Source organism: Erinaceus europaeus, chromosome 3 (assembly GCF_950295315.1).
Source record: "Erinaceus europaeus chromosome 3, mEriEur2.1, whole genome shotgun sequence".
Taxonomy (NCBI): Eukaryota; Metazoa; Chordata; class Mammalia; order Eulipotyphla; family Erinaceidae; genus Erinaceus; species Erinaceus europaeus.
In genome coordinates this window covers 153,107,788-153,135,622 of record NC_080164.1, presented here as the reverse complement: position 1 = coordinate 153,135,622, position 27,835 = coordinate 153,107,788, and the positions used below count along the sequence as shown (strand labels likewise).

Here is a 27,835-nt window from a genome sequence, read left to right as displayed (position 1 = left end):
AATAAAAAGGCAACTGCAAAGAGAATTAATTAGATTCCATGTCTCTGGAAAAATGTCTATTGGTAAATTAAAGTTTGAGATGAGAGTTTTCATTGGTAATATGAAAATTCTCATGGGTTTGACTTCTTCCCTGAGTAGATTATAAATCAGAAGTTGACTAAAGAAGAAAAAAAATGTTCTAACATCATAAAGGTAAAAAAAAAAAAAAAAAGAGCAAAAAAGAAAAATCTTGTAGAAATCCAGAGGGCATTTTGGCATAGAAATACAAACATAATTCAAACACAAACTGAAAAAAAAAAGGCTTTGAATAACATAGAAAAGCATAAGTAAATCATCAGTTTGTGCTGGGTGCATCTTGAAATTGTGAACTTTTGTACATAACATAAACTAAAAAGAGCACAAGCTTTATACCAATGACCCAAAGCCACAAAGCAATTTACTTTTATAAGCACTGGAGTAAATAACCAGTGTTTGCTGACTTGTGGCTGGGAGGAAAAACACAAAAGAGGAAAAGTCTATTTGAACCCCCCCACACACACACAAGAAAACTAATACAGCTGGCAAAAGGCAACATTTTGCCTCACTTGTACTCTCCTGAAAATTTATAATAGATCTTTTCAGAGTATTTACTGACATTCCATCTTTATATGAAATCAGTGATCGTGGCTTTAATAGGACACATTGGTCTCTCATGTGTAGTTTGCATTATGTGGAAGGACAGAGCGATTTGGAGCACCATCTTGGTTTAACTCTTAATTCTCAAAGGAAGAGGCTGGAGGATCAAGGATCTTGAACCACCTGCATATTGAACTAACAATATTGTCTTCTAGGCTACTGCAATTATTTACCCATTGGGAGAGCTTGTACACAGAGAAAAGCAGTTGAGGAAAATTTATTCCAAAGACCCAATGAAGAGCTTGTACAGGGCAATCAATTCAGGTGCTAACTATGTAGAGATCTAGACACAGCTGACTTGTACAAGTCATGGCTTCTTTTTATGATAACCTCATCTTTTTTAACCATCAGCCACATAATTAGAGCAGAGACTATAGTGTTTGGTTTTAGAGTTCAGGCAGAACTGGAGAGCCCAAGAAAAGCATCATAATTTTACTTTGTCGGTAAATCTGTGAGAAATGCCTGGAATCTAGGACCTGGCTTCTGCATTTTGAATTAGTAGAAGGGCACCATTACAGGTTAGCTGTGACTTGGATTCTGGTCAAGGGTGAGCAGTGGAGGCACCCTGCTGTTACCCTGTATCCACTCTCCACTTTACTTCCAATTGTTTTTGTTGTAGTGGGACCATCATGCAACATTTTCTTTTCTTTTTTTTTCCTATTTTTTAATTGGGGAATTAATGTTTTACATTCAACAGTAAATATAAGAGTTTGTACATGCATTGTTGTATGCTTTACATTGGGTTCTAGTTCTCCCCCGCCAAGAGAATTAGATCAGTCCAGTTAATTTCGCGGCCCGCTTGGCCCCGCCCCTAGGAAACCCGCCAGAGTTCCAGAGTGACAGAGTTCCGGAGTTCCTGAGTTCCCGAGTGACAGAGTTCTTGGGTTCCTGAGTTAGAGAGTAAGAGAGAGTTCGACAGTTGAAGAGTTCCAGAGAGACAGAGTTGGAGAGGGTTCCTGAGTTCCAGAGTAAGAGAGAGTGCTTGGGCCGCCGCAAAGAGACAGAAGAGTTCTGTTTGGTGATTAGTTTGGTTTAGTTTATGAATTGTTGTTCCTGAATAAAGAAATACAGCTGCCCTGCCCCGCCGTTGTCTCCGCGTCTCTGTTACCCGCCCGTGAAGCTAGCCTGCCCAGCTAGAGCTTACAAATTTTAGCAACAATGCATAACATTTCCCAGTTTCCCATATAACAATACAACCCCCACTAGGTCCTCTGAATCCTTCTTGGACCTGTATTTTCCCTACCCACCCACCCCAGAGTCTTTTACTTTGGTGCGATACGCCAATTCCATTTCAGGTTCTACTTGTGTTTTCTTTTCTGATCTTGTTTTTCAACTTTGGCCTGAGAGTGAGAACATCCCATATTCATCCTTCTGTTTCTGACTTATTTCACTCAACATGATTTTTGCAAGGCCCATTTCACGATCGGTTGAAACCGGTGAAGTCACCATTTTTTACAGCTGAGTAGTATTCCATTGTGTATATATACCAGAACTTGCTCAGCCACTCATCTGTTGTTGGTCACCTGGGTTGCTTCCAGGTTTTGGCTATTACAAACTGTGCTGCCAAGAACATATGTGTACACAGATCTTTTTGGATGGATATGTTGGGTTCCTTTGGATATATCCGCAGGAGAGGAATTGCAGGATCATAGGGTAGGTCCATTTCTAGCCTTCTGAGAGTTCTCCAGACTGTTCTCCACAGAGGTTGGACCAATTGACATTCCCACCAGCAGTGTAGGAGGGTTCCTTTGACCCCACACCCTCTCCAGCATTTGCTGCTGTTACCTTTTCTGATGTATGACATTCTCACAGGAGTGAAGTGGTATCTTGTTGTTGTCTTGATTTGCGTTTCTCTGACAATCAGAGACTTGGAGCATTTTTTCATGTGTTTCTCGGCCTTTTGGATCTCTTCTGTGGTGAATATTCTGTCCATGTCCTCCCCCCATTTTTGGATGGGGTTATTTTTTGTCTTGTTGAGTTTGGCAAGCTCTTTATATATGTTGGTTATTAACCTCTTGTCTGATGTATGCCATGTAAAGATCTCCCATTCTGTGAGGTGTCTCTTGGTTTGGGTAGTGGTTTCTTTTGCTGTGAAGAAGCTTTTTAATTTGGCGTAGTCCCATAGGTTTATACTTGCCTTAGTCTTCTTTGTAATTGGATTCGTTTCATTGAAGATGTGTTTAAAATTTATTCAGAAAAGAGTTCTTCCAATATTTTCTTCTAATTATCTGATAGTTTGTGGTCTAACATCCAAGTCCTTGATCCACTTGGAATTTACTTTTGTATTTGGTGAAATACAGTGGTTCAGTTTCATTCTTCTGCATGTTTCAACCCACTGTTTTCAACACCATTTGTTGAAGAGACTCTGGTTTCCCCATTTAATAGTCTGAGCCCCTTTGTCAAAGATTAAATGTCCATAGGTGTGGGGACTCACTTCTGGGCTCTCAATTCTATTCCACTGGTCAGTGTGTCTATTCATGTTCCAGTACCAAGCAGTTTTGATGACAATGGCCCTATAATACAATTTGAGATCTGGGAGTGTGATGCCTCCGGTTCTGTTCTTTTTTTCTCAAGGTTGTTTTGGCAATTCTAGGTCTTTTCTGGTTCCAGATAAACATTTGTAGCATTTGTTCTATTCTCCTAAAAAATGTGCTTGGGATCTTCTTGGGGATAGCATTAAATTTGTAGATGGCTCTGGGTAGTATATTCATTTTCATGATGTTAATTCTTCCAACCCATGAACATGGAATATCTTTCCATTTCTTTGTGTCTTTTTCAATTTCCTTGAGTAGTGACTCATAATTTTCAGTGTACAAGTCTTTCACTTCTTTGGTTAGGTTTACTCCTAGATATTTTATTGTTTTTGTTGCTATAGTAAAAGCAATTGATTTCTGGATTTCAATTTCTTCTGACTTAGTGTTTGCATAGAGGAATGCCACTGACTTTTGAATGTTAATTTTGTAGCCTGACACCTTACTGTATTTCCTGATGATTTCCAAAAGCTTCTTGCAGGATTCCCTAGGTTTTTCTGTGTATACTATCATATCATCTGCAAATAGGGAGAGTTTGACTTCTTCTCTTCCAATCTGTATCCCTTTAATTCCTTGCTCCTGCCTGATTGCTATGGCAAGACCTTCTAACACTATGTTGAATGGTAATGGTGATAGTGGGCAGCCCTGTCTAGTACCTGATAGTGGGCAGCCCTGTCTAGTACCTGATCTGAGGGGAAATGCTTCTAGTTTTTCACCATTGAGTATGATGTTGGCTATAGGTTTGCTATATATAGACTCCACTATCTTCAGGATTTTTCCATCTTTTTGCATTTTTTGTAATTTTTTGATCATAAAGGGATGTTGGATTTTGTCAAAGGCTTTCTCTGCATCTATTGATATGACCATGTGGTTTTTGGTCTTGCTTTTGTTGATGTGGTGGATCACATTGATTTATTTACATATATTAAACCAACCTTGCATGCCTGGGATAAACCCCACTTGGTCATGATGAGCAATCTTTTTAATATACTGCTGTATCCGGTTGGCTAGAATTTTGTTCAATATTTTAGCACCTATGTACATCAGAGATATTGGTCTGTAGTTTTCTTTTTTGGTTGTGTCCCTGTCTGCTTTTGGTATCAGAGTGATGTTAGCTTTAGAGAAACTGGCAGGAAGTATTCCAGTGTCTTCAGTCTTCTGGAAGACTTTTAAAAGTAGAGGTATTAGTTGTTCTTTGAAGGTTTTGTAGAATTCATTTATAAGACCATCTGGTCCAGGACTTTTATTTTTTGGGAGATTTTTGATAACTGTTTCAATTTCATTGGCTGTGATGGACCTGTTTATGTTATCCACTTCCTCTTTACTTAGTTTTGGAAGTTGGTAGGTATCTAGGAAATTGTCCATTTCTTCCAGGTTCTCTAGCTTGGTGGCATATAGTTGTTCATAGAAGCCTTGCATGATATGTTGAATTTCTGTGGTGTCTGTTGTGTTATCTCCTCTTTCATTCACTATCCGATTTATTTGAGTCTTCTCCCTTTTTTGTTTTGTGAGTCTGGCTAAAGATTTGTCAGTTTTGTTCACTCTTTTGTATGGTTTTCTTATTCTCAATGTTATTTATTTCTGCCCTAACTTTAGTGATTTCTGTCCTTCTGGTAGCTTTAGGGTTCCTTTGTTGTTCTTCTTCTAGGTCTTTAAGCTGTGCAATCAGGCTGTTTATTTGTGCTTTTTCTTGTTTCCTAATGTGTGCTTGTATAGCTATGAACTTCCCTTTCAGTACTGCCTTAGCTGTGTCCCAAATATTTTGATAGTTTTTGTCTTCATGTTCATTGAACTCTCAAAACATTTTGATTTCTTCCTTGATTTCCTCTTTGACCCAGAGGTTGTTAAGAAGTATACTGTTGAGCTTCCACATTTTGGGACTATTACTAATCTTTTGTTGATTGTTAAGTGTTAGTTTAATTCCACTGTGGTCTGAGAAGATGCTTGAGATGATTTCAGTGCTCTTGAATTTGCTGATGCTGTCTTTCTGGCCTAACATATGGTCTATCCTTGAGAATGACCCGTGTGGATTTGAGTAAAATGTATATTCCAGTTTCTTGGGATGAATGACTCTGAAAATGTCCAATAGTTCTAGTTTATCTATCTCTTCATTTAGCTCCCTTATGTCTTTATTGATTTTCTGCCTGGATGATCTGTCGAGTTGAGAGAGTGGGGTGTTGAAGTCCCCTACTGTGACTGTGTTGCTATTAATATATTGCTGTAGCTCTTTCAGTAGACGTTTGTTGTATTTAGATGGCTTCTCATTGGGTGCATAGATGTTAATGATTGTTAAGTCCTCTTGATTGACTGATCCTCTGAGCATTAAAGTAGTGTCCATTCCTATCTTTTTTAATCTTATTTATTTTAAAGTCTATCATGTCAGATATGAGAATAGCTGTTCCTGCCTGTCCTTTTTTGTGGGCCATTGGCTTGTATGATAGTTTTCTATTCTTTCACTTTAAGTCTGTGTTTGTCTTGTTGAGTTAGATGGTTTCCTGTAGACAGCATATTGTTGGGTTGTATTTTCTGATCCATCTTCCTACTCTGTGTCTTTTAATAGGTGAATTTAGGCCATTGACATTTATTGATATCAAAGATTGAAGATATTTTAACGCCATTCTTGAGAGTCTAGTGCTTTAGCCACTGTGCCACCTCCTGGACCATATTAACGCCATTCTTGTAGAGTGTTAGAGTGTTCTGATATATGTCCTATTTATGATGGTCTGACTGTTTATAGAAGACCTTTCAGAACTTCCTTCAGGGCAGGCTTGGTGATAGTTGATTCCTTCAACTGTTGCTTGTCTGAGAAGTTTTTGATGCCTCCCTCTAGTCTGAATGACAGTCTAGAAAGGATATAGTATTCTTGGTTGAAAGCCTTTCTTATTGAGAATTTGATAGATATCTTGCCAGTCTCTTCTGGCCTGTAGTGTTTGTGTGGAGAAGTCTGCTGCTAATCTTATGGGTTTTCCTTTGTAGGTGACTCTTTGTCTTTCCCTTGCAGCCTTCAGGATCCTTTCTTTATCCTTATTCCTGTCCATTCTAAAAATGATGTGTCTTGGTGTCTTTAAGTCTGGGTTAATTCTGCTTGGGACCCTCTGGGCTTCTTGAATCTTTATGTCTTTGATGTTGTCTAGACTAGAGAAGTTTTCAGCTATTATGGCCTGAAGAATGCTTTCTTCCTCTCCCTCTCTTTCTTTCTCTGGTAAGCCAATAATGTGTATATTGTTTCTTTTTGAGGTTATCCCGTAGGTCTCTGTTGTTGTTTTCAGCATCTCTTAGTCTCTTTTTGAGATCTCTTACCTCTTTTTTAGTTGTCTCTAATTCGTCCTCAATCTTGCTAATTCTGTCTTCAGCCTCATTGATTCTATTCTCTCTGCCCTCTACTGTTTTCTGGAGTTCATCTATTTTGTTTCCCTGTTCTGATACTGTTTTAGCTTGTTCAGCTAGTTGTGTTCTTAGCTCAGCCATTTCAGCTTTCAGCTCTCTAATAACCTTGAGATAGTAGTGTTTTCTTCCAGAGTCTCATTTGTTGTTCTTGTATTTCTGACTACAATTCTTTCAAACTCTTTACTCACTTCTGTGATTATTTCCTTAGCTAATGTTTGTATGTTGAACTCATTATTTTGAGCTTCACCCTTTGGGGGGCTTTTAGCTGGACTGTTTTCCTGGTTAGTTTCTCCAATATTTCTTCTTGTTGGTTTACCCATTTTATATATTATATTATGAGTTACTTCTTTTAGTACTTTTCATATTACTGATCACTATTTCCTGGATTGACTTGTGTCTAAGTAAGGTAATTAAAGGGTTCACAGTGATGGAAGTTAACAGTTGTTTCAATAGTCTTTTAATCCCTGAGTTGGAGCTCAGTGATTTAAAAGCCTCTTTTTTTTTTTTTTTCCTTCTCTGTAGGCTATGGGAGCCTGAGGGCTTCTAAACTATAAGTAGGCTTCTGAGCTTAATCACTGACTCCTGACCAAGAGATAAGGCAGGGTGTGGCAGAGACAGTCCAGTGGTTATGCAAAGAGACATTCACAGCCTCACAGCTATGCCACTGAGGTAGAGGTCTTCTCCTGAGTTTCCTGGTTACATCTCTGTCCCCCAGTGTCCCTCCCTGCTGCTGCTCCAGATTCTGAGGGCAGTAGCAATGGAGACTCAGAGTTGCACTTGGTGAGTCTCCGGGGAGTCCTCTCCTCCCTTCAGCTGTCCCCTTGTTGTTGGAACAGACTGGAGGTGGTGTCTCAGCTGGTAAACCGCCGGACTGTTACCAGCCACTTAGTCTCTCCCTAGGCTCCTCTCTGTCACCAGCCACGTGTGTTTGCACTCACTGGTGATTTGGTGGGTTCCTGTAGTCATTCTAGTCCTGTCTTGTTTCGGTCCCAGGTGGTCTCCTTTAGTATTCCTAGTTGATCCTGGAGAGAAGAGGAGAAGAGAGAAACAGATCTGCTGCTGCTCGTAGCTCCGCCTCCGGAAGTCTCCAACATTTTTCTGACATTTAGTTTCCCCCAGCTCTGCTTACAACTGTCCCACGATTCCCTATTGTCCCTGGGTTCAGTGACATTTCTCCAAATGTCGTGGAAGACTTTGCACCAATTCTTACTCCAATTGTATCTCAAGCCAAGCTTTGTACTCTACTCACCTTTGCTCTCTGAGCTCCTGCAGGAATGTCCTTCCTTTCCTTCATGCTCATCATGTATTCTCTTCCTAACCTCCAAATCATTGTTGTAGTTTTATTGTTGTAGTTTCCTGACTAGATCAGATCTCATCTTAAGCTCTCCCAGAACTTATATATTGAGGTCCAACTTGCAAACAGACTATTTAACATCATGCTTATATAGATACCACTGAAATCAGGGGCCATAAAATATTCAACAGTCTTGGGGTCTAGCAGTAACACACTTGGTTGAATGCACACTTTATCATGAGCAAGGGCCTGGGTTTGATCCCCTGCTCCTCACCTTTGTGTGTGGGTGGTGGTGGAAGTTTCATGAGCAGTGAAGCAAGTCAGCAGTGGGTGCCTATCTTTTCTCCCTTTTTATCTCCCCCTCCTCTCACAATTTCTCTCTTTCCTATCTAATAAAAAAGAAAGAAAAAAGGAAAGCTAGGGAGTTGGGCGGTAGCACAGCTGGTTAAGTGCACGTGGTGCAAAGCACAAGGACCGGCCTAAGGATCCCAGTTTGAGCCCCCGGCTCCCCACTTGCAGGGGAGTCACTTCACAAGTGGTGAAGCAGGTCTGCAGGTGTCTTTCTCTCCCCCTCTCTGTCTTCCCCTCCTCTCTCCATTTCTCCCTGTCCTATCCAACAATGACAACAAGAGCAACAAAAGGGAATAAATAAATAAATATTAAAAAAAAAGGAAAAGGAAAAATATCTGCCAGGATTGATGAGTTCATTGTACAGGCACTTATCCCTAATGATAATTCTGCTGGCAGTTAAAAACAAATAAAATTACACACACACACACACACACACACATACACACACACACTAATTCAACAGTATCTTAGTGTAATCAGAATCATTGACACATACTGGGCACCATTAATAAGCATTATAAATCATATTCCAAAGGTAGTGCTTATCTGGGGCCTGGGTCGTTGGTGCGACTGGCAGCACACACATGTTACAATGGTCTAAGACCTTTGTATAGTGAATCTCCCAGCCCTCACCTACAAGAGGGACACTTCACAAGTGGTAGAGAAGTATTGCAACTCTCTGCCTCTCTCCTTCTCTCTCTCCATTTCTCTCTCCCTCCCCCCTCAATTTCTCTTTGTCTCTGTCCCATCACAAATACAGTGCTCATCTGGTGATTATTAACATTTGATAATCTCCTTTTTTTATTTGCTTTTCATATGGTAAGAATGACAGATCTAAGGAAGCTGGTAGTCCAGTGTAACAAACTTACAAACCAAAGCTAACATACTTGCTTTGGTATTTTTGCAGGTTCACAACTATTTGGACATAATTACAAAAAAAAAGCTTTGAGAAGTGAAAGTTTTGTCCCCACCTGCAGGGGAAGAGCTTTGTGAGTGGTGAAGAAGTGCTGCAGCTATGTCTCTGTTTCTCCCCTATGATCACTATTCCCTCTCAATTTCTCTATCCAATAAATGAATAAAGAAAATTAAAAATTTTAAAAAGAAGTGAAAGTTTTCTTTTAATTCTAGTTTTTAAAAAAAGGTTTTGGTTTTAAGAAAATTGCCTGCCTGCTTTCTTGTCTTGTCTGCTTCTTATTTTGGTAAGACATTTAATAGAAAAACTCTGACCTGATCTAAAATGCTTTCAGCTATTCATTATTATCATAATTAATTAATTAATTTTACCAGAGCACTGTTCAGCTCTGGTTTATGATGGGGTAGGGAATTGAACCTGGGACCTCAGACCCTCAGGCATGAGAGTCTCTTTGCATAACCATTGTGATATTTCCCTTGGGTGCTGTCGATTATTTATCTTATTTGATATGAGACAACAAACATTTTACTGTAGAAACACTGTGTTCAATTTTAGGGTACTTCTTTATACCTCTTAAAGATCTTACATAGTAGACTATATATATACTATATTAGAATTCTAAAATCTTAACTTTGGAGGATGCTAGGGATCACACTCAAGACTCTACTACTGAGCTACACATGCATGTCTGCCATTTTGAAATTTAAGAAATTAGAAATTAACTTTTAGTGTTTCAGGTAGTTGTAGCCCTGCATTATCAGACATCTGTTTTTCTCTTATTCCGATGGGATTAAAGTTGGTGGTGACATTCCAACAACCTTTTAGAGACTTGTTTACTTTTACACACTTCACTTGTCTTTTATTTGGCTGGTGTGGTATGTGGGTAGCAGTTCAGATTTCTAAGTCTAGCTTTTTCTTAGTGGGGGTGTGTGTGTGCATGAAATTTACTGGTTGAGAGACTGATTTTTTTAAGAAGCTAAAAAGCTGTCATTTTATCCTAGGGAACACAAGAGAAGGTGTTTATCTTAGTGATTTTCAAATCCTTCTCAGCAGGGAATTTTTTTCATCCTGGCTCCACTTAAATGTGGTACAATGAGCAGTTTTCACTATATTTGTAAGGATATCACAGGTTCATCCTATGAATATATTGGGGTTAATGACCGTGATCCCTTTTAGGAGGAGGAAAATGAGTTGACTGTGCCTCTTGCTAGCTGGACATTGACATATTTATATCCCCGTATTTATCTCCCTCCAGTGGAAATGAAGCCAATTGCTATGAGTGACTGACACCTCTATTGATCTTGTTCCTTCTTTAGGGGAAATAGGATATTTTGTATTATTCCAGAATGTCAAAGTGTGGTCACGACTCAAAAATCATACCATACTTGTCTTATTTTCTGCCTCCTTCTTTAGTCAGTGATAGATTTTTCCAAGTCTTTGAAGTGTTGTTTCTCTGCACTGGCCCACTCATCGAAGCCATCCATGTATATGTCCGAGTGGCAGATGAACGTGACTCTGGATGTGAACCTGTGGCCATGGTTGAAGTCCTAGGTATTTTTTTGTAGCCGTCTGAGGAATGACTGGTAACGCATCTTCTGTAGAAACTTTCCCTTTAGGCTGAGTGTTCATTTTCAGGATTATAACATTTTGGCTTTGAAAACTTTCAAAACCTCTCTGGTTGCCATATTTTGAATTTCTCAAAGAAATGAAATTTATATTGAATCATGCCCATGTGATTTTGTGCTTATGGATAAGAACTGCAAAACTGCAGAAGTTCTTGTAGAGGAGCCAGAGAAGGAGATGAGGGAGGAATGGAACATCAGTTGGCAGCTCATGCTAATTCCCTGCCCATTTATCAGTGCACTATCCCTGTTTCTCACACTTTCTTTCAACACTATTCTCCCCACGCCCCCACCCCACTCTCAACTAATATCTTGTAGAAACAATCCAAAGGGAATTTTTCATCTTCTCTCCAACTAACTTTTCACCTGGTCCAGTTTACCCTGCCTTCCTTTTCATTACCATGAATGATCTTTGTTTCCCCAAATATACATTCTTTTGTCTATCTGAAGATAAACATCTCTTCTATTTTCTTCTTTTTATTTCCAACATCATTCGAATATTTTTTCTACTGGGTCATTTGTTTATCACTAGCTTCTTCTCCATTAAAGGAATTGAGTAGAGTATTGGGAGATGGCTCGCTCAGTAGAGAATACACCATACTGTGTATGAGACCCTGGGTTCTGAGCCAAAATGTGAGACTCAGAGAGCAGGCTTTCCAATCAAGGGTTCCATGGAACTCACAACATAAGAAACATTTAAATAATGTTGGACTTGAAACACTGATGTGTGTGTGTGTGGGGGTGGAGCTGGTCAGGCTATGGGATTCTTTCACAGCCACATAAAAGCAGAGTAAAACTGTATCACTTGGTAGGACAGGCATTGAGAAAGTGTCTTCCTCTCTTTGACTGAGTGTTAATTGAAAGAGTGCAGCTAAAACAGTGACCCAAGGTGGCATTATACTTCCAGAAAAAAAAAAATAATCTCAGGGGAATGTATTGCAAGCAACAGCAGTAGCTGTTGGATTAGGCTCTAAAGGGAATGGTGGAGCAATTCAACCAGTTAATGTGAACATTGAAGATACATTTCTTCCACCAGAATCTGGAGGTGCCAAAGTAGTTTTAGATGACAAGGATGTCATTTTTATTCTATTTTTATTTAGAGATGGTGACATTCTTGAAAAGTGTGTAGATTGAAATAAATCACTGTTGAAATGGTATCATGTAAATTTGCCCATTCTACTGAAGTTTTGAAATCTTCCATCATGTAAATAATTTCCATGTGTCTTGTTGTACTAAACTAATGATAGCCAAACTAACAATGTTCAATGTCTCTAAACCTTACTTGCACTGTACTGATATAACCATATCTATATACAATTATCTAAGTAGAAATCAGCATTTGAATCAAGGCTGCCATATGCAAAGAAATATTTGTTAAACTCTGCCAGCTTGGTTAGCATGGAAAGAAGACAGAGGGGGGGGGGGAAGAGATGGGGAAGTAGGGACTAGAAAGAAGGGCTTGATTTGGAAAGACTTGCTCAGAAAGAGGAGAGATTCTTTTTGTAAATGAACAGACAGGGAAAGAGACAACAACACCAGACCTTCCTTTAATGCAGTGGGGGCTGGGCTCAAACCTGGGTCATACACATGACAGAGCAGCACACTATCCAAATGAACTATTTCCCTGGCCTAGAAGAGAGGCAACTCTTGCTCAGAGGTAGAAAAACAAAGGCACTAATATAAGGGAAGACACTGATAGTGCTAGGAGAGGAGGGTTGCTAGTCTTTTTTTTTTTTTTTTTTTTTAGTTTCTTTATTGGGGGATTAATGGTTTGTAGTCAATAGTAAAGTATAGGAGTTTGTACATGTGTAATATTTCTCAGTTTTCCACGTAACAATTCAACCACAACTAGGTCCTCCTCTTCCATCATGTTCCAGGACCTGAGCCTTCCCACCCACCCCACCTCAGAGTTTTATATTTTGGTGCAATACACCAACTCTAGTCCAAATTCTGCTTTGCGTTTTCCCTTCTGTTCTTGTTTTTTCAACTTCTGACTCTGAGTGAGATCATCCCGTATTCATCCTTCTGTTTCTGACTTATCTCACTTAACATGATTCCTTCAAGCTCCATCTTGAGATGAGGTGAAGAAGGTGTCACCATTTTTAATAGCTGTGTAGTATTCCATTGTGTATATACACCACAACTTGCTCAGCCACTCATCTGTTGTTGGACACCTGGGTTGCTTTCAGGCTTTGACTTTTCCAAATTGTGCTGCTATGAACATAGGTATACACAAGTCTTTTTGGATGGGTATGTTTGGTTCCTTAGGATAAATCCCCAGGAGAGGAATTATAGGGTCATAGGGTAGGTCCACTTCTAGCCTTCTCAGAATTCTCCAGACTGTTCTCCACACGGGTTGGACCAATTTACATTCCCACCAGCAGTGCAGGAGGGATCCTTTGTCCCCACAGACAATGCTAGTCTTTTCAGAACATGATTTTCTTTAGCAAATGTAGAGAGAAGATTAATTGAGTCTGGAGATTGGGGTTTTGAGATGTTAGTAAAAAAAGCCTAGAAGAGTTCATGTGAAAGTCAGAGAAAGTGTACAGCAGCAGCAGGTCTTAACTCAGACTGAGTCACACTTCTTACATGCCTATCATATGTTACATTTAGTTTTTTAGTAAGACATGACACAAAAATATCTTTTAGAGGTAAATTTCAGCTGTCTAGATTGTGCTGATCATGTCGTATGAGGTGAAAATTGCTATGCATCATGACTTCAGGGAAGGGGAAGCTTTATTTTAGAAGCTGACTCACTTTCAACTGGTTTTTAATAAATGTCCTAGGATGGTGGAAAGATCTGAGTGGAACAATGCTTAATATTTCAAAGTGAGCACTTAGGAGTCTATTTCTGCTTCTAAGTAATAAGATCTCTGAGACTCTGGAATTATGTTTGCACTGTCCAGTGGTTCTTGGAGGCTCTGCTATCCCAGGGCTGTGAACTGGTGAGGATTTTTCTGTAATTGCTTTTGCACCTGGCATTTGATTGAAATCGTTCTGGGAATTGCTTAGTCATATATCTAAGAATTATCCAGTGTTTACCCACTTAGAGATGGAATTTAATGGTCAAATGACTTGATTTGGTCCTACCTGTGTCTCAGAACTTCTTGACTATCAAAACTCCTGACTCAGTTACAAGTTTAAATTAAATGTGTGTCTTGTATCTGTATTTTGAGCACTTGTCTACTTTTATGATTTATTGATTCTAGTTCTTTTATTTTTCTTTTATTTCTTTCTTTTATTTGTTTATTTTCCCTTTTGTTGACCTTGTTGTTTTTATTGTTGTAGTTATTGATGTTGTCATTATTGGGTAGGACAGAGAGAAATGGAGAGAGGAAGGGAAGATAGACGGGGAGGGAGAGAAAGACAGACACCTGTAGACCTGCTTCACTGCCTGTGAAGTGATTCTCCTGCAGGTGGAGAGCTGGGGTCTCGAACGGGGATCCTTATAGTGGTCTTTGTGCTTTGTGCCACGTGCGCTTAACCCACTGTGCTACTGCCCGACTCCCTTCTTTTTTCTCTCCTTTTCTTTTTGACAATGACTGGGGCCTTGTGCTAGGTTTCTTTGTTCCAAGAGCTGATTTTTCATTCTTTTTTTAAAAAGTTCATCCTTTTAAGACATTTCAATCTTTAAAAGATTATTTTAAAAGATTGAAGAGATATAAAAAATATTTAAAGGAGTATGAGAGAGAGAGAGACACCACCTGTGGAACTTTCCCTGGTGCCATATATATTGTTCCCACATGGCACAGGGACTTGAACCTAGGTTGAAGCATGATAAGGCATGTGTTCTATGAGTTGAGCTATTTCTTGGCCACCTGTGCTTGTGTTCATGAAGCTTCTTTTAGCTCTACACACTTCAGTCCTTTCTCACACCAACCTGAGTTCTTTCCTAACTTTTGAAAGATTTCCCTCTTTAGTATAGTCTCTTTCATTTCTCTGAACATCTTACACACATTGCACTTGTCAGTTGTATTTTTCTTAATTGTGAACTGGGTGCCTTATTTGTTTTTAAAAATTCCTTTATGCTTTAACGTAGTCTGCATTATGTTATATAATATGATATGAAAATTATAAATAATAGATTATTACTTGCATATATATGGTAATATATTGTAAATATAAAATCATGTGTATATATAAGATACTAATGTATTAAAATATACAATGTAAATACAATAATTTAATAAATATTAGTGAACACAGAAAAACAATTAAAGAACACACCTTTCATAGCATTTTCCAAACTTACTTGGCCAAATGCCCTCTTCTCATATGCAATCTTTTTCTTTCATATGCCACCAGGTTTATTACAGGCAGTCAGGAACCTATACAATGACTCTTTTGTTACCAGAAGCCTGCCTGCCTTCCTCCCTCCATTCCTTCCTTCCTTCCTTCCTTCTTTCCTTCCTTCCTTCCTTCCTTCCTTCCTTCCTTCCTTCCTTCCTTCCTTCCTTCCTTCCTTCCTTCCTTTCTTCCCTTCTCTCTCTGGTCAGCATCAGAGAAAAATAGAAAGGTAGAAAGATGGGGGAGAGAGGAAAAGAGATACCTGCAGCACTGTTCCACTGCTTGTGAAGCTTTGCCCCTGAAGCTACAGACTGGGATCTTGAACCCAGGTCTTTGCACATGGTGACAAGTGTGCTTTACTGATTGTGTCACTGTCTGGCTCTGCATATTCCACTGTTTAACATTCTATGGGGATATACTTTGGGAAATGTGTCTGACAGTATTTCCTCTCTTGGGCCATCAGAAGAGTAAGTGTGAAGGTCAGTCCCCGTGCAATAATAATCCAGCCCTTGGTATTGTCTTTGCATATTTATTTATTTATTTATAGCTTTGCATCTTAAACTCCTGCCATAAAAATGACAACAGTAGGTTTTGGTGTGAGAGGTTTTTATTGTTTTTTTTTTTTAGGAACTGCCAATAGTGAGAATGAGAAGAGGAAATGTACATTATCTGTTGCATATCGTTTGTGCTGTTGGGTCTCTTCCTTTGCCTTCCCTTGGGTTTGTCATTGTGTGCAGTGGCATATCTCTATTCCATCGTCACCAACATGCTGCATAGTGGACGAGGCTGAAAAGACAGAGGCAGCAGGTGTTCTAGCAATTAAAAGAAGAGAAAGAACAGAGCAGTTGATTGTTGCCAACAGCATTAGTCCTCCCCTTCTTCCTTTTACAAACAACAGTTCTCTGTCAATCAGCAGTAAAGAACAACTGGTCTGCATTGCTAGTTCTACTAATTATTTCCCTGCCAAAGTAGTCAGGACTCTCCTCTGGGAAGCTTATGTCCATATGTTAGAAGTGTGATTTTTTTTTCCCCTTTGCCCTATGAAAGGACATTATTATCTGCTTACTTGTCTACAAATTTATTTAATAAAAAAATAATATCACTGTGCACTAGGATGGGTGAAGGCAATGATTAGCTTATCTAATTGTTGTCTCTCCTGTAAGGGGAGGGAGAAGAAATTTTCCCAGTTCAGGACTATAGAATTTACATGTTTTTGATAACTGGAGCTTGGAAACATTTACTTGAAGTTTTATATCTGATTTTAAATCTATGGGGGAGACCTTTGGTTTACTGTTTCTGCCCCAGTTTTCAGGAATGTAATGAAGAATTTTTTTGCTTTGACCTACTAATTAGAATCCTGAAATTAAAAACAGCTATCTGAAAGTATAATAGATTTATAGCATCACTTTAGTGGTGTCTTTAAGATATTGATTGCTTATAAATAAGAACATATGCAATTTTAGAAGTATTTAATGTTTACAAGGTTATGTGCTTTGCTTTCAATTATTATGTGATAAATTCTCCAGTGTTGTGGATATTAGGAAACTGAGATACTTTTGGAATATTACCTTTAAGTAGCCTTCTGTCTATGTGTGATGTAGATTTGTGTTCATATTAGCATTCAAATGGCTTAGGAGAGAAGATTATGCATTTCTCTTCTTGACTCCACATTAAGTAAATTGAATTTGAGTTTGAAATAGGCAGTAGTGGGATGTTTATACCATGGAAACTGGCAAATGTTGTATGTCAGGGCTCTGTCCCCCTAGGAGAACCAGTGGTTAAGTATTTAGCAGAACACTGTTGGTTCTAGGCCGTCACTCAGGATGGCTTAATCAGTATCTCTTGGTAAGTAACACATTTCATCCAATTCCATCAGGACCCAGAGAAAGAAGAAGGAAAAAAAGGAAGGATATTTGGAAATAGTGATAGGTAAGTGTGACTTAGAAAAGAAGAGAGGGCAGGACCATAGGAAAAAATGGACAAATATATAAAAATATAGACATATAGTTATAGAAATAATAGCCCATATCCACACTCTTGGGAGAACTGCTATCGTTTCCAATGGGGGGAGTGGGGATACAGAATTCTGGTGGTGGGAATAGTGCAAAATTATACCCCTGTTATCTCATAAGTTTGTAGATCAATATTAAGTCAGTAATGAAAGGAAAAGAAAAGAAAAGAAAGAAAGTAAGTAACACTTTCTTTCAACCTCTTTTTCCTTTCTTCCTCTACCCAGTTTTTTGGCTAGTGAAGTTTTTCAATATGGTGTCTTGGCAGAAAGTTCTGTTATTGTTAGATATGATGATCATCTATTAGGTTTATAAGGAACCAATTTTTTTCTTTAATTTTCTGGGGTAGTCCAGTGTTGCTTTATATATACTTTTAAACTTTAAAATACTTTAAAATAAATAAATATATATTTAAAATATATAAAATAAAATATAAAAATATATTTATTTGTTTTTTGATAGAGACAGAGAGAAATTGAGAGGGAAGGGGGAGATAGCGAGAGAGACCTGCAGCCCTGCTTCACTGCTTGTGAATCTCCAACCCCCAACCCTTGCAAATGGGGCCTGGGAACTTGAACCCAGGTCCTTGTGCATTATTAACATGTGTATACTACAAGGCCCACAACCACGCAGCCCCAATTGCACTATATTTTATGTTTTTTTATGATACCCTGGTGACAGGACTCTTTCTTTGTTGATATTGACATTGTGGAGAGAGAGGTAAAGGAAGTTAAACCAGAGTTGGAGGATTGTTCGCTCATTCCTGTGGAAGACAGGACGGTGACTGCTTCCTCTGTGAAGGGCAGCTACTCTGTAGTATCAGTGAGGCTCAGTGATGAATGACGTTTTAGTGAGCTAGGATTACCACCTGCTGCTATCTTTATCACAAACCAGTCAAAAGAACAGATTTCCTGCCACAACACATTATCTGTAAGTTTTAAAGAACTGAAGCAAGATAAGAAGGGAAATATTTTCTTGTACAAAAGCCTAATGGTTTAAAGGAGACAACTTAATCTTCCTGCCTTCCTATTCTTTCTTTTTTCGTCTTGATGGATATTTATTTTTTTCATTCTGTGAAGCATCAAACTTTATGTAGAATTATTTCAAGTTGAATTCTTTGGGTATTTATAATGATTTTAAAATACAGAGATAAAAACCCAGTGATACTATAAACACGGGTGTTTTAAGTTAACACTAAGTTAGCTGGTAGCCTCATATCTGTGCGTAATATAGATGTGAGTTCATAGTAGCATTCCTGTGGCTTAGGAGAGAAGACTGCATTTCTCCTCCTGAACCCCATGGTGTTGAGTGAGTTGATAATATACAACCATTTTAACACTTTCTTGTTTTAAGGGCTTCCTTTCTTATTTCATATGCTGAGAAAAACATACATTAGGAAGAATAAGATAGTGGGATGCCTGATCTTTATTTACAGTTCAATTGTAATAGGGGAAAATCAGCAGGGACACAGACTTATGTAGGCAACACAGCAGCATGTTAGGAACATGGGTTAAGAGGGTTAAGAGCCAGCTTAGAGTGCTAGCATTGCCTTCTCTTAGATATGTGAAACTGGGCCAATGACTTCATGACTTGTACTTCAGTTTTTCATCTAAAAAAAAAAGAATCATAATAGTACTTATATCAGAGTCTATGGTAGCCTACTGAGCACTGTTGTGTAAGCTTGTGAAAACATCTTAAGGGTGGACTCTGATCTAGGATGCACATATGGCTCTGTGAACATTTGGAAAACAGGGTGGTTCCCTCAGAAGAATGTGTATAGTTTGACAAGAAGAGCTCAAGCTGGTGTCTCACTGGGTGCCCCTGTCCAGGGCCCAGTGTGTGAAACATGCTGTGGTAGTTCTGATGATTACACCAGGGACTGAGGTGCTGTTACTGTGATCACAAACATTTCAGGGGAGAGGCAAGGGTAAATTTGTAGGTTTGTGTAGAATCATTTGAGACTTAGAGAAGGAAAGTGATTTGCTGGGAATCCTTGGTGATGACCAAAACCTTGACTAGAACCCATTTGTTTAGACATTTGGACTTCTACTAGTCCTGGGTAGGTGTCACTAGAAACCGTGTGACAGACGAAACAAACACCGAGGGAAGATGGGGTTAAGGGGCAGTGTGGTCATTCCTCTCCCAAGTACCTCTTAAAGCCAATCAAATGGCAAGCTCTCAGAACACTCTGTGTGTGTGTGTGTGTGTTGTTGTGCGCGGGCCGCGGAGAAGAGAGAGAGGGGGTCTGGAGCGAAGAGGAAACATAAATCTTTATTTGCACTGGCACCTCAGAGTTGGGTGCTAGAGAGGCAGGTTGGGCCACATGGAGGTAGTGAAAATGGCCGCCTCACGCAGTAACCTTTCCTGCATCTGAACACTGGAGTGAAGCGCTGGCAAGAGAGCGAGGTGTGGAAGAAGAAGGGCTTTTATAGGAGTAGCTTTCACGAGAATGGGAAGGGGGAGGAGTAACCATAGCACTCCAGGATAGGATAATAACTCTTGTGAGAATGGGAGGGGGGAGGAGTAACCAAAGCACTCCAAATATCTCGGGGATATAGACAATGCCCTGAGGGCACAACATGGCTGAACAGGCACTCCGAGAATGTCCCAACTCTCGCAGGAACTAGCAGTAGCCTGAGGGGACAACATGGCAGATGTGACTGCATCGGCACAATTTCCCAGCATGTGTGTGTGTGTGTGAGATCAAAAAGCATACTGACTCCTTTGTTTATATTCAAATGTTTGCTTTATAGACAGCAACCCAGTGAGTATGCGTGGCTCTCTGCTGCTACTTACATAGCAGACTAGAGGAATACTAATAGATAGATGTGTATTTCTATTACATTTTATTACATTTGAAAGTGATGTTTTCTCACAGAAGGTCTTTTCTGAGTGAAACCAAATGGAAAATGGATTTAGTTACCAGTGAGAGAAAGCTAGTGAGGTTGAATCACTGTGGAGATCAGCCCATGTATTCTCAGTAAACTTTTAAAATTACACCAGTTGTACAGTGAAATACAATTACAGAAAAAAAAAAGAAAGAAAGAAATATATTGGGGCTGAATGGCAGCACACCTGGTTTAGTGCACATGTTAAAATGTTCAAGACCCAGGTTCAAATCTCCAGGCCCCAACTGCAAGGGAAAAGCTTTGCAAGTGGTGAAGCAGTACTGCAGGTGTCTGTTTCTCTGTCTCTCCTTTTCCTCTAGATTTCTGTCTCTATCCAAAAGGAAATAACATATGAAAAAGGAAACATGTAACATAGCTGAGTACTTAAGAAAACAGTCTTGTAATCATTCTCCTGAAATAGTTTCAGATGAAGAAGAGTTTGGCCACCCTGGAAACCCATCATACATTTCCTTCTAATTATAATACTTTCCCTCCTTCCTAAAAGTCACTTTGCTCATTTTATATTGATCACATACTTACTTAAAAAGAAAAGGGAAAGAAACAAAGTTGGGTTGGACCCCAAGGCAGACCATCTTTTGAATGGGTAGGCCGTTAAAATGTGATCATCCTGTCTTTATTACAAACATTTCACCATGCTTTATTTTCACTTGGTAATCTAATAGCTTGTTTGTGTGAATTCTAATAGCTTTCTATTTTGGCACTTTTAAAAATGCCAAGCATTGGTGAAGTACAGCAGTTGTGTGGTTACTTTGGATTCGTAACTAAAAATGATTCAGCTATCAGACTATCAAATGCTGAAATTGATCAGTTGTTCAGGCAGCTCAACAACTGTTGCAGGACACTGTGTACTTGGCACAGTCTCTAGTTCCAGTTCTATGCCTGAAATCGGGAAGCCAAAGTGCTGGACCCTTCCCCTCTCCCCATTCTCTGGTATGAATGTCTATCAGATGACTGGTGAGAGCTATTTCTGTGTTGTGAGCAGGTACTAGAGTGAGTTAATGTAAATGAAATTACCTGAAGTAAACACTAAATTGTTTAGAGAAGAGGGATAAATAACTGTCATCAGTGAAAAGACATCTGAACAAAAAATACTGCTAGAAATAGATAGGGGTCACTGAGCAGGGTACAGATCCAAGTACTTCCCATGAAATGCTGAGTGACTTTCAACTCTAGCCCCAAACACTTTATAATAAATATTCTGAAACATTAGAATGAAGGAAAGAAAGAAACAGTGGTTCAGGAGGTGGCGCAGTAGATAAAGCATTGGATAAAGCAGTGGATTCTCAAGCATGAGGTCCAGAGTTCAATCCCCAGCAGCACATGTACCACAGTGATGTCTGGTTCTCTCTCTCTCTCCTTCTATATTCATGAATAAATAAATAAAATCTTAAAAAAAAAGAAAGAAATGAAGGAATGAAGAAAGGAAAAGAACTAAAGGAAACAGGGAGTCGGGCGGTAGCGCAGTGGGTTAAGTGCAGGTGGCACAAAACACAAAACACAAGGACTGGCGTAAGGATCCTGGTATGAGCCCCTGCCCCCCCCCCCCCGCAGGGCAGTTGCTTCACAAGCAGTGAAGCAGGTCTGCAGGTGTCTGTTTTTTCTCCCCCTCTTTGTCTTCCCCTTCTCTCTCCATTTCTCTCTGTCCTATCCAACAATGATGACAGCAATAACTACAGCAATAAAAAGGGCAACAAAAGGGAATAAATAAATAAATAATTTTAAAAAAAGAACTAAAGGAAACAAAAAACTTTGGGGGTTGCATAGTGGTGCACCTGGTTGAGTGCACATGTAGCAATGTGCAAGGCCCAGGTTCAAGCCCCTGGTCCCCAGCTGCAGGGCAAAAGCTTCACAAACAGTGTTGCAGGTCTTTCTCTCCCCCACTATCTCTACTCTCTTCTTGATTTCTCTCTAATAAAAATTTTAATAAAGGAAGCAAGGGGGATCAGGCAGTAACACAGTGGGTTAAGCACACATAGCGCAAACTGCAAGGACTGGCTTAAGGATCCCGGTTCGAGCCCTGGCTCCCTACCTGCAGGGGAGTCGCTTCACAGGCGGTGAAGCAGGTCTGCAGGTGTCTCTTTCTCTCCCCCTGTCTGTATCCCCCTCCCTTCTCCATTTCTCTCTGTTCTATCCAACAACAATGACATCAACAACAACAACAATAATAACTACATCAACAATAAAAAACAACAAGGGCAACAAAAGGTAAAATAATAATATATTTTTTTTTTAATAAAGAAGGAAGGAAGGAAGGAAGGAAGGAAGGAAGGAAGGAAGGAAGCAAAATCTTTGGTTGTAAAAAGCCCATATATAAACTACCTTGTCTCAATAATTGCTACTGTTTTCTGGGTTTACTTCTTACACACAAAACACATACTTCCATACATTCTGCTAGTATTTTCAGCCACTCAAAAATCCATTAACTGATAACAGATCCCTTTTCTAAAATCTTTATTGTTCAACGTCTGTGAAGTCGAACATTCTTCTATGGGACCACTGTGCTGTAATTGTTAATAAAGTGAAGCAGTACTCTAATCTTAATAGTTGAGCAGTATTTATTCAGATTTCCCAACTGTGCCCCTGATGACACCTATGATGTTTCCTTTAAACTCTAACTTTATAAAGCAGCATCTAATACAATTGGTTGCTATGATACTTAAGTATCAATTTAGAATAGCAACTCCTCCTTTCTTCACGATGCTGACTTTCTTTTAATTTCTTAAGAGAATTTTTAAAAATTTATTATTTATTTATTCATTTATGAGAAAGATTGGAGGAAAGAGAGCCAAGAACCAGCCATCACTCTGATACATGTGTTGCTGGGGATTGAACTCAAAACCTTATGCTTAAGAATCCAGTGCCTTATCCACTGCACCATCTCCTGGACCACATGAGGATACTGACAAGTGTGCTTATAAAATATATTCTATTCTGGATTTGCATTTTTCTTTTTTTTTTTAAATTTATTTATTTCCTTTTGTTGCCCTCATTGTTTTATTGTTGTAATTATTGTTGTTCTTGATGTTGTTGTTGTTGGATAGGACAGAGAGAAATGGAGAGAGGAGGGGAAGACAGAGAGGGGGAGAGAAAGACAGACACCTGCAGACCTACTTCACCGCCTGTGAAGCGACTCCCCTGCAAGTGGGGAACCGGGGGCTTGAACCGAGATCCTTACGCCGGTCCTTGCGCTTTGCGGCACATGCGCTTAACCCACTGCGCTACCACCCGACTCCCGGATTTGCATTTTTCATCATGGTTTCCTTTTACATAGATAATGCTGATAGTTCCTCTTCTGAGCCTCCCTGTGTGGCTAGTTCCCAGTGCGCACAAATCCAGATTCATCTGTGAAGGGGCACAACTGCCTCAACTATACTCACATTTCCCTGGGCAGTATTTCTGAACCAAACTTGCAGCCACCTGATTCAGATATTCCAGCTGTGGATTTTGTCTTCTCCTGAGATGAGATGCTTGGAGGAAAAAAAGTAACAAAACTTCAATCTGTTCTGAAAAGAACACTCAGTATATAGTATCCTAGGAGATAGCTTCCATTCATGATTTCCAACTTTTGACAATTTCTTAACAAGCCTCCTCCATCTGTCTTTTCAAGACAAGGGTGAGGGCACAGAGAGATTAAACCATTTGCCCATTGTCATGTAGCTCCAAGTTTGGATCCTGATCTGTCCAGTTCAAAGGTTCATACTTCCTTGTGCTGATGACTAGTTATATACACTGGCTAGCTAGCCTGGAACTATTTATTTAAGGAGCAACATGATACTTAAGTATAAATAACACTGTGGCTAAAGCAATTCTCTGCTCCTTGAAATGGACTCCAATATGCATGATCCAGAAATGCCTGACTTGACATTTTCTTTCACCACTTCTCTTTGCTCTCAGATCAGGTGTTAACTCTCTGTGGTGCCAAACAAAGTATATTGTTGCAGGGATGGGAGACCCTAAAGTGTCTTTCCTATAGTGCCTGGTTTTCTACAAAGAATGAGAGATGGTGGTCTCAGTTATTATAAACCTTCATTTAGGAAAATGAAAGTATGCATATGGAGATGTGTGGGTCATTCATGCAAACATGGCAGGGTTGATGAAGCTGGGGCCCCTTTTAGGCACTTTTGAAAAATTATTACTAATGTTTTAATAATGATTAACAAGATTGTAAGATAGCAGGGCTGTAATTCCATACAGTTCCTACCACCAGAGTTTCATGCCCCTCCATTGGAAACTTCCCTATTTCTATCTCCCTGGGGATAAAGAAAGTCTTTATGGAGTGCAGAAGATAGAAGGTTTGCTTTCTGTAATTGCTTTTCTGCTGGACATGGATGTTGGCAGTCGATCCATACCTCCAGTCTGTTTCCATCTTTCCCTAGTGGGATAGAACTCTGGAGAGGTGAAGTTATGCCCAGGGAAATCAGGATGGAATTAAAGTAGCATCTGAAACTTGGCTGAAAGGTGGTAAGATATAAAGAAGGACAATTTGTTTAGTAAACAGGAACCCAAAGGTAGGAATAGAACAGATGAAATTAGGTGTCTTTGGGTGGGAAGAAGCTAGGAAGTCTATTTTTGGTATGTTTCAAGGAACCCAGGACTTTTAGTAATTTTTACCTGTGCCTGATAGCTAACATGGCAGTGGACTAAATATTATCTGGGAAGATGCTGTCACTTTTTTTTTTTTCTTTTTTTCTTTTTTCCTCCTCCAGGGTTATTGCTGGGCTCGGTGCCTGCACCATGAATCCACCGCTCCTGGAGGCCATTTTTCCCCCCCTTTTGTTGCCCTTGTTGTAGCTTCGTTGTGGTTATTATTATTGCCCTTGTTGATGCAATTCGTTGTTGGATAGGACAGAGAGAAATGGAGAGAGGAGGGGAAGACAGAGAAGGGGAGAGAAAGATAGACACCTGCAGACCTACTTCACCGCCTGTGAAGTGACTCTCCTGCAGGTGGGGAGCCGGGGGCTTGAACTGGGATCCTTACGCCGGTCCCTGCGCTTTGCGCCATGTGCGCTTAACCCACTGTGCCACCGCCCGACCCCCAATGCTGTCACTTTCTAAGGCCCATCTTCTCTTCCTTTCTTTTATTGTTTTTCTTTTTTTTGCCTTCAGGGCTTTCACTGGGGCTCAGTGCCTGCACTATGAATCTACTGCTCCTGGAGGTCATTTTTCCCATTTTTGTTGCCCTTGTTGTTGATATTGCTGTTGTTGGAAGGACAGAGAGAAATCGAGAGAGGAGGGGAAGACAGAGAGGAGGAGAGAAAGATAGACACCTGCAGACCTGCTTCACCGCTTATGAAATGACACCCCTGCAGGTGGGAAGCTGGGGCCTCGAACAGGGATCCTTATGCTGGTCCTTGCACTTCGCTTCATGTGCACTTAACCTGCAGCACTGCCACCTTCTCTCCCTTTCTAAGCCAGACTCACATTTATTACTACTTCTGGGTGTTCTTCTGTTTTCTTCCCTTGACATAAGCTCGGTAAAAGGGCCTGATTTCCTCCTTAGATGTTCTTCAACTTCTCCCTAATGACAGAGCTAAAACAAAGGTTCCTGGTCACAGAAGTTCTAGGTCCTGCTGAACAGGAGTTAGGGCCCTATATAACTGGTGTCTATCTGACTTTTTTTCTGTTCTATCTTTCAGACAGGAAGAACTAGCTTGGGGTTGTGCAAACAGGGTTCCAGCTAAATCCGCTCACTCCTCTCAGCTTTGACCCAGTTTCTGTGCCTGGAGCACACAACGGCTAGATCAAAGGATTTAAAGCTCTGAGAGTGCTTGGGGGCTTGCTTGTATTCTTAATTAGATTTTTTTTAAGTAGAGTCTGTCAGTGTGTGGCTATAAACAGCACCTCTGGTTTTCTGATGACATGATGAAAATATAAATGGATGCTGCAGATTGCATTTTATTATCCTCAGTCTTAAGCACTCAGACATAGTGCTGGAGAGCCTCCTAGTCTGATAATGTTGATTAAATAACCTCAGGACTGGACTTCAGTACTGATTCTTTGCCAAGTCGAATGGAATTGATCTCAGAGCTATCGTTATTAAAGGAAGTGTAGCAATACAAGTGCCAGAAAGAGGAAGTACCTTCAGAAGGCAGTGTATCCTTGGCCTGAGTTAAAAGAGACCTGATTCTGGTCTCAGCCTTGTCGCTAGCTGTCTGTATGACCTTGAGCAAATCACTTAATTTGAAGGACATCGTTTTTCTGTAAATGAAGGAGCTGTGTATATGGCCTGAACTTTACCTTGTTGTGAGAGGGCATATGAGCTGGATCTGTAGAAAGATGCCTGAGAGATGGTTTGTGCAGGGGCCAACATGGAGATTACTTAACCTCTTTGTGTCTAAGTTTCCTTGAGTTTAAACTGGAAATATAATCAGATCCACCTCCCTGGATTGCCATACAGATTAAATAAATTAATTTGTGGAAACCAAAGAGAGAACTCACTAGGTGAGGTGCCTGCTTTGCACAGGCCAGATTTGAGCCCTGGACACCATGTGGTGACAACATAGGCAACTCAGGTGGTGTGGCCTCTCTCTCTCTCTCTTTCTCTTTTGTTCTCTTTGCGTGAATGAGAATGTGACCCAGAGTTATGAAATTGCACATGTGAATATCCTACATTTCATAGAAATTTAAGTACTTTTGAAGTAAATTAACATGTGTCAAACATTTAGAACAGTGTGCAAGGAAATCGCTATGTGAATGTGGACTATTATTAGTCAGTTATTTCATTAGTCATGCAATTTGTGTCAATTACTCTCTCCAGGTTCTGTCCAGATATTTCTTTCCACATCTATTTTATGCTAATGTTGTAAAGCATTTTATTAGTGTTTTAATGTTGATTTACAAAATCATAACAGGGGTATAATTCCACATCTTTCCCTCCACCACAGTTCTGTGCCCCCATGTATGCTGATGTTTCATTCTCCCCACCACTATTGTGAATTCCTCTGGACTAGCATCCAGATCTTGTTATTTTGGTCCATTCATACCTATTGCACCACCTGTTAGGAAAATAAACATTCAATAAATACTGGTTGATTGTTCATTCTGGCTTAGTTGAGTGTGATTTATAATTGTTTGCAAAGAATTACACAGATTTTTTTTTCAACTTAATTTTTCTGGCAGCCGTATGAAGGGGACAGAAAAGTGAATGTATTTCTCAATAAATGTGAAAAAATAAGAGCAATTCTGTTCTGCTTTATTTTGCATTTTAGGCATAAAATATGCAGGATTATTTTTCTTGTTAAATCAGTCAAATGTGGTTATAAGCAAAGTGAACTTAACAAGCCACACATCTTCAGTGAATTAAAGAAGTGTGATTTTCACTTAGGGGTTATAGGAAGGAAAGTCACAATCTTCTGAAGAAAAGTCTGCTTGTTTTTAAACAACAATTTAGGAAAAATAGTCATTTCTTTTAGAAGTTTATTCCAAGTCTATTTAATTTAGTAGCTTTCACCTGTTTCAAGCCAGGAATTATGGTTTAGCCCACCTATCAGTGGGATCTCCTAAGAGCATTCCCAACATTCAGGAGAAAATTCTGTTTAGACTTATAGTTTGTTAGTGGACTGAAATTTGTCCACCACATTGTTTTCCAAAAAGCAACTAAAGATGGACAAAAATATTTCTGAAGCACAATTTGTGAAAAGGGTCATCATCAGACAGAGAGGCTGGTTCTTGCAAACAGTCTTTGCCTGTTTGCAGAAATTATAATAATAGTGGCAAGGAAATATTTAGCAAAAGGTGGTGTTGTGATAGGCAGTGTGCTGCACATTAAGCATATCATTACAAAGTTATCATAAATCTACATGGCTTTCTTTGTTACACAAGTGGGGTCCAATGTTAGCTTTATCCATGCACTTCTAT

At 39.6% G+C, this 27,835-nt stretch overlaps 1 protein-coding gene and 1 pseudogene across 22 annotated transcripts in view; both read left to right on the top strand.

Moving 5' to 3' along the window:
* Window positions 1–27,835, top strand: part of LIMCH1 (LIM and calponin homology domains 1) — a 390,588-nt gene that overhangs the window by 128,457 nt on the left and 234,296 nt on the right. The gene's annotated exons all lie outside the window — the stretch shown is intronic.
* On the top strand, window positions 53–11,907 carry LOC103117027 (uncharacterized; annotated as a pseudogene).